Source organism: Bufo bufo, chromosome 9, assembly GCF_905171765.1.
Source record: "Bufo bufo chromosome 9, aBufBuf1.1, whole genome shotgun sequence".
Taxonomy (NCBI): domain Eukaryota; kingdom Metazoa; phylum Chordata; class Amphibia; order Anura; family Bufonidae; genus Bufo; species Bufo bufo.
In genome coordinates, this window is record NC_053397.1 from 94,994,867 (window position 1) to 95,001,756 (window position 6,890).

At 47.7% G+C, this 6,890-nt stretch overlaps 1 protein-coding gene across 1 annotated transcript in view; it reads right to left on the reverse strand.

The window, feature by feature from the left end:
- The window catches only part of LOC120979804 (beta-1,3-galactosyltransferase 2-like), a 61,902-nt gene extending 60,547 nt beyond the window's left edge, over window positions 1-1,355 (reverse strand). The window contains exon 1 of the mRNA XM_040408761.1: window positions 1,292-1,355. The gene's annotated coding sequence lies outside the window, so the exon portion shown is untranslated. The remainder of the gene's footprint in view (window positions 1-1,291) is intronic.
- Between the last annotated feature and the right edge of the window lie 5,535 nt (window positions 1,356-6,890).

Below are 6,890 nucleotides of genomic sequence, written 5' to 3' on the forward strand. Positions count from 1 at the left end.
GTCTTGCTAAGTGCCTATAATTTCCACCTGTTGTCTATCCCATTTGCACAACAGCATGTGAAATTGATTGTCACTCAGTGTTGCTTCCTAAGTGGACAGTTTGATTTCACAGAAGTGTGATTGACTTGGAGTTACATTGTGTTGTTTAAGTGTTCCCTTTATTTTTTTGAGCAGTGTACATATATACCATCCATATGGCAACATTTACATGAATTAACTAACCACAACAAAAGCAGCTACTGACAGCAGAACTTGAGAACCAAATACATGTATCAATAGTTTCTAAAAGGGGTTGTCTCACTTCAGCAAATGGCATTTATTATGTAGAGAAAGTTAATACAAGGCACTTCCTAATGTATTGTGATTGTCCATATTGCCTACTTTGCTGACTTAATTGATTTTTCCATCACACTATACACTGCTTGTTTCCATGGTTATGACCACCCTGCAATCCAGCAACAGTGACCGTGCTTGCACATGAAATGAAAAATTGCTGGACTATGGCCACTTACAGGGTCCCGGCCACCAGAGAGGATGGTGCTTTTACATATAATGTGCAAGCATAACCACCCTGCTGGATTACAGGGTAGTTGTAACCATGGAAATGAGCAGTGTATAATATGATGGAAGAACTAATCCAGCCAGCAAAGGAGGAAATACGGACAATCACAATACATTTATAAGTGCCTTGTATTAACTCTCTCTACTTGATAAATTCCATGTGCAGAAGTGAGACAACCCGATAGAAAGGCAGAGAATCCACCAGATGCCAGTGCCGAAGATTACATAATTAGCTAGCGAAATGCTCAATCTTCAGGTAATATACTTGTTTGTGCAGATCATCATTTTCCGGTAGCAGATCGTGATGTCTAAAGAGCACTCTGCTGTGGCAAAAAAACGAGTCTGTACGGGAACAAGCGATGGCATTAGTGATCACTCCTCCTCATATTGTAGAGGAGATCACTGCATTTGCCTCCATCCCAATAATCGTCTGCAAAATTGTCCCGTTTAAAGGGACCTTTAGAAAAACACCTTTATCAGTCAGTGACCATGAAAATAAAGCAATGAGGATTAGCTCATAAGGAATAATTGATTTAGGCAATTTGATTGGGTATTTCTTATAAAGGAATGCTAGGATAACGGGTGGGTATAGGTGGGGTGTCCTATATGAAATCACTCTCTGTCAGCAAGAGATAAGGGCAAACTACAAATACACATTGTCTGCTCTGTCTATGAAACATACGCCTATCTTATTGAATCAATCACCTGTACATGTAAGCATATTTCATACCTGTGTCTCATGTGCATTACAGGAGGACAGGGAAGTTGTGACCAGATCCCCTTGAGGCTTGCAGGTGAATGCATTAACATAGAGTTCTATCTCATATAAAAATACCTGTTCAACCACACCTTCCAATGGTAATCAGTAGAAACTACAGTAGAACGTTGCAAAACGTGTAAAGTTACTTTCTTGGAGCTTGGTTGTCCTATAGTGAATGATAATAGAACTGTAATCTATCTGGTTTTGTCCTCTATGCACAATAACCTTTTACTATTGAAAGTCAGAAGCTTTATGTTTTCAGCAATGATGTTGTAAGTTTTTATTTTAATGTAATCATGTGCTCTAATATTTAAAAGGCAGCTACTAGAGTTTAATTGTAATGTATAACACCGAATGTAATACACAATACAAATATTAGATATAAATTTTATCTTACATATAGTATTGATCACTAAGAAAGTGAATGATTAGACATGAGCAAAGTCTTCAAAAATTTGATTCAGACACTTTACTGAATTGAATTTCTTTTTTGCTTCGCTCTGAATTAATTTGTCACGAAGCGTGTTAAATCAGCTATATCCCGACCTGCAGGCAGAGTGTATCTCGTGTACATCACTGGGTATTGCAGAAACATGAATAGCTAGTCCTTTCTGGTAGTAATATAACAAAACAATAACAAACATAGGTGCACTCTGCAGTCTCACTAATTCTCAAACTGATTTTAAAATTGAGAGATTAGTCAACATGTCCTACGGTGTAGAACATGTCTTAAGCCCGGACACACATCCGCACTTGTTACCTTGTGTAGGATGTCTATTGTGGTACTTGTGGTTCGCCGCGGGCATCCTCCATTGTATGCATTTTGCTGGGGATTGCCATTAGCAACGGGCCACAAGTGCAGGATTTGCTCCCCTATATATATGCACAACTGCATGTGGGTTTGAGCAGCTCCTGCTGATGCCAACCTGTCTTCTTAGTTCCTTTCTGGTAGTGAAACAGTTGCTGTGACAGGTAGTGAACACTAGAGATGAGTGGAATGCGATCCGAATTTCAGGATAAATTTGATTCGCCTCAAAGCCTCCAATTTCCTCGTGCTTCATGGTAGCAAATCGATTTAACCTGAAATAGTGTAAAAAAAAAAAAAAAAAAATCTAACTTACCGCCTCCATTTGCTCGTGACGGGCCACCAGGCGGCATCCTGATTGAAGATCTCGGCCGTAATCCCGTGCATGGTGACGTATGACGTCACCACACACTGCACAAGATTTTGTGCAAGATCTTCAAGCAAGAGGTGTTAAGTAGTGTTGAGCGAACAGTTCGAGCATAGTTCGGGTCCGTACCGAATTTTGGGGTGTTCGTGACACGGACCCGAACCCGAACTTTTTCGTAAAAGTTCGGGTTCGTCGTTCGGCATGTATTTTGGCGCATTTTGAAAGGCTGCAAAGCAGCCAATCAACATGCATCATACTACTTGCCCTAAGATGCCATCGCAGCCATGCCTACTATTGGCAAGGCTGTGATTGGCCAAGTGCAGCATGTGACTCAGCCTCTTTATAAGCTTGTGCGCACGTCGGGACGTGCTCACTCCCGATGTGAATAGAACAGGGATAGACGCAGCTGATGCTAGGGCGAGAATAGGCAGGGATAATTGAATAACTGGAAGCAAATTTCTCTCCTCCACCTGTGATTCATCTGAACAACTGCAGCTGAGCTGCTTTTTTGATAGGGATTGGCTATTTTTAGAGTGGCCAGAGTGATTTTTCCATCCACATGTACCTGGGCTGACCGCCGGCCGCCATTTTGCGACTTGTAGTGCTGCAGCAGAAGCTGCCACAGTGTGCATTCCAAAGCTCCAAACAAGTCAGACATCTACACCTGGGATTCAGACCAATAGCGATTTAGCAGCACAGTCCAAGGCTATTTTTTTTAAAGGTTGTGCAGACCATTTTGTGGCACATGTTACTGGGCTGATAGGCGGCGGCCATCTTGGGACTAGTGCTGCAGCACAATCTCTCCCAACGTCCATTAATCACTTGTAATAGTGGACTGTGCCATAGAAATCCTACATCAGGGACTTGGGTGTGCTTGTGTCACCCCTACTAATACCAGTCCACCTGTAATCCATACAGTGAAAAGCCATAAAGTATTCCAGTGAGGGAATTTTTATTTTATTTAAAAAAGGCCAAGTTAGTTTATCTGGCGTTCAATATACTAGATACAGTTAGGCCTGCGTTTCATACATCTGGAATTAGCAAACTAATGTGCTGGGGTTGGGAAAACATATATGTACCCATACTAGAATCTGTCAAAGAAAGCGGTACTCACATATAACAGTCATTCCATCTGTAATCCATACAGTCAAAAGACTGAAAGTATTCCAGTGAGGGAATTTTTTTTATTTAAAAAAGGCCAAGTTAGTTTATCTGGCGTTCAATATACTAGATACAGTTAGGCCTGCGTTTCATACATCTGGAATTAGCAAACTAATGTGCTGGGGTTGGGAAAACATATATGTACCCATACTAGAATCTGTCAAAGAAAGCGGTACTCACATATAACAGTCATTCCATCTGTAATCCATACAGTCAAAAGACTGAAAGTATTCCAGTGAGGGGATTTTGCTTATAAAAAATAATATATTTCATTGTGGTGCGAGTTGAATCGCAACAATGAAGAAAAATACTATTAAGGGACGAGGACGCGGTCGTGGTGGTGTCCGTGGAGCCTCTGTTGCTGGTAGAGGACGTGGCCGTTCGGCCCCAGGCGCACACAGTAGGGAACGAACTCCCTCAACTAGCCGGCAGAATGTACCGCAATATCTCGTGGGGCCCAATGCCGCTCTTAGGATGGTAAGGCCTGAGCAGGTACAGGCATTAATCGATTGGGTGGCCGACAGTGCTTCCAGCACGTTCACCACATGGTCTTCCACCCAGTCTTCTGCGGAAAGCGCACAGGTGGCACCTGAAAACCAAGCCCATCAGTCTGTCACATCACCCCCAAGCATATCAGGGAAACGGTCTGAGCCACAAGTTATGCAGCAGTCTCTTCTTCTGTTTAAAGACTCTGCTTCCAGGGTTTCCCAGGGGCGTCCACCTAGCCCTTCCCCAGTGGAGGAAGACATACCATGCACTGACGCACAACCACTTATGTCTCCAGATGAAGAGGACATGGGAATACCACCACAGCAGAGTCACCGACTCTCTGATGATGACGAAACACAGGTGCCCACTGCCGCGTCTTTTTGCAGTGTGCAGACTGAACAGGAGGAGGTCAGGGAGGGAGACTGGGTGGAAGACGATGCAGAGGACGATGAGGTCTTAGACCCCACATGGACTGAAGGTCGTGGCGATGACTTTCACAGTTCAGAGGAAGAGGTAGTGGTGAGACCGAGACAACAGCGAAGCCAAAGAGGGAGCAGGGGGCCAAAGCAGACGAGCCGCCGCCCCCAGAGTTCGCCTGCTACTGGACATCGCCAACAGGGACCCAGCCCCACAAAGGCAGCTTCAAAGAGTTCCCTGGCATGGCACTTCTTTAAACAATGTCCTACCGACAAGACCCGAGTGACTTGCACGCTCTGCCATCAGAGCCTGAGGCGAGGCATTAACGTTCTGAACCTCAGCACAACCTGCATGACCAGGCATCTACATGCAAAGCATGAACTGCAGTGGGGTACACACCTTAAAAACCAGGCACTCGCTGAGGCTCCCCCTGCTCCCTCTACCGCTGCTGCCTCGGCTTCCGCCTCGAGAGGAATGTTGCCACCTGCCGAGCAGCAAACAGAGGATGTGCCACCGACACCACCACCACCGCCACCGTCAACTAGCGTCTCCACTATATCACACAGCAGCGTTCAGCTCTCAATATCTCAAACCTTAGAGAGGAAGCGCAAATTCCCCCCGAGTCACCCTCGAGCCCTTGGCCTGAACGCCAGCATTTCTAAACTGCTGGCCTTTGAAATGCTGTCATTCCGGCTGGTGGACACAGACAGCTTCAAACAGCTGATGGCCATGGCTGTCCCGCAGTATGTGGTTCCCAGCCGCCACTACTTCTCCAAGACAGCCGTGCCTTCCCTGCACATGCAAGTGTCCGATAAAATCAAGTGTGCACTGCGCAACGCCATTTGTGGCAAGGTCCACCTAACCACAGATACGTGGACCAGTAAGCACGGCCAGGGACGCTATATCTCACTAACTGCACACTGGATGAATGTAGTGGCGGCTGGGCCCCCGGCGGACAGTTCCTTGGCGCACGTCCTTCCGCCCCCTAGGATCGCAGGGCATCATTCTCTGCCTCCTCCTCCTACTCGGCTTCCTCCTCCACTGCTTCCACCAGCTCATCCGGTCAGCCACACACCTTCACCACCAACTTCAGCACAGCCCGGGGTAAACGTCAGCAGGCCATTCTGAAACTCATATGTTTGGGGGACAGGCCCCACAGCGCAAAGGAGTTGTGGCGGGGTATTGAACAACAGACCGACGAGTGGTTTCTGCCGGTGGGCCTCAAGCCAGGCCTGGTGGTATGCGATAATGGGCGAAATCTCGTGGCAGCTCTGGGACTAGCCGGTTTGACGCACATCCCTTGCCTGGCGCATGTGCTGAACTTGGTGGTGCAGAGGTTCATTCACCACTACCCCAACATGTCAGAGCTGCTGCATAAAGTGCGGGCCGTCTGTGCGCGCTTCCGCCGTTCACATCCTGCCGCTGCTCGCCTGTCTGCGCTACAGCGGAACTTCGGCCTTCCCGCTCACCGCCTCATATGCGACGTGCCCACCCGGTGGAACTCCACCTTGCACATGCTGGAGAGACTGTGCGAGCAGCAGCAGGCCATAGTGGAGTTTCAGCTGCAGCACGCTCGCGTCAGTCGTACTGCCGAACAGCACCACTTCACCACCAATGATTGGGCCTCCATGCGAGACCTGTGTGCCCTGCTGCGCTGTTTCGAGTACTCCACCAACATGGCCAGTGTCGATGACACTGTTATCAGCGTTACAATACCACTTCTATGTCTCCTTGAGAAAACACTTAGGGCAATGATGTTAGAGGAGGTGGCCCAGGTGGAGGAGGATGAGGGCTCGTTTCTAACACTTTCGGGCCAGTCTGTTCGAAGTGGCTCAGAGGGAGGTTTGTTTAAGCAGCAGAGGACAGGTTCACAAGTCGCCAGCCAAGGCACTGTACTGGAGGACGAGAAGGATGAGGAGGAGGAGGTGGAGGGGGACGAGGATGACGCAAGTTCACAGCGGGGTGGCAGCCCAGGCCCATCACTGGTGCGTGGCTGGGGGGATACGGTGGACGATGACGATACGCCTCCCACAGAGGACAGCTTGTCCTTACCCATGGGTAGCCTGGCCCACATGAGCGAATATATGCTCCAATGCCTGCGCAACGACAGCAGAGTTGCCCACGTTTTAACGTGTGCAGACTACTGGGTGGCCACCCTGCTGGATCCCCGGTATAAAGACAATGTGCCCACTTTAATTCCTGAACTGGAGCGCGACCGTAAGATGCGCGAGTACAAGCGCACGCTGATAGAGGCGCTCTTGAGAGCATTCCCACATGTCACAGGGGAACAGGTGGAAGGTGAAGGCAGAGGAGTGGCAAGAGGTCGCCAA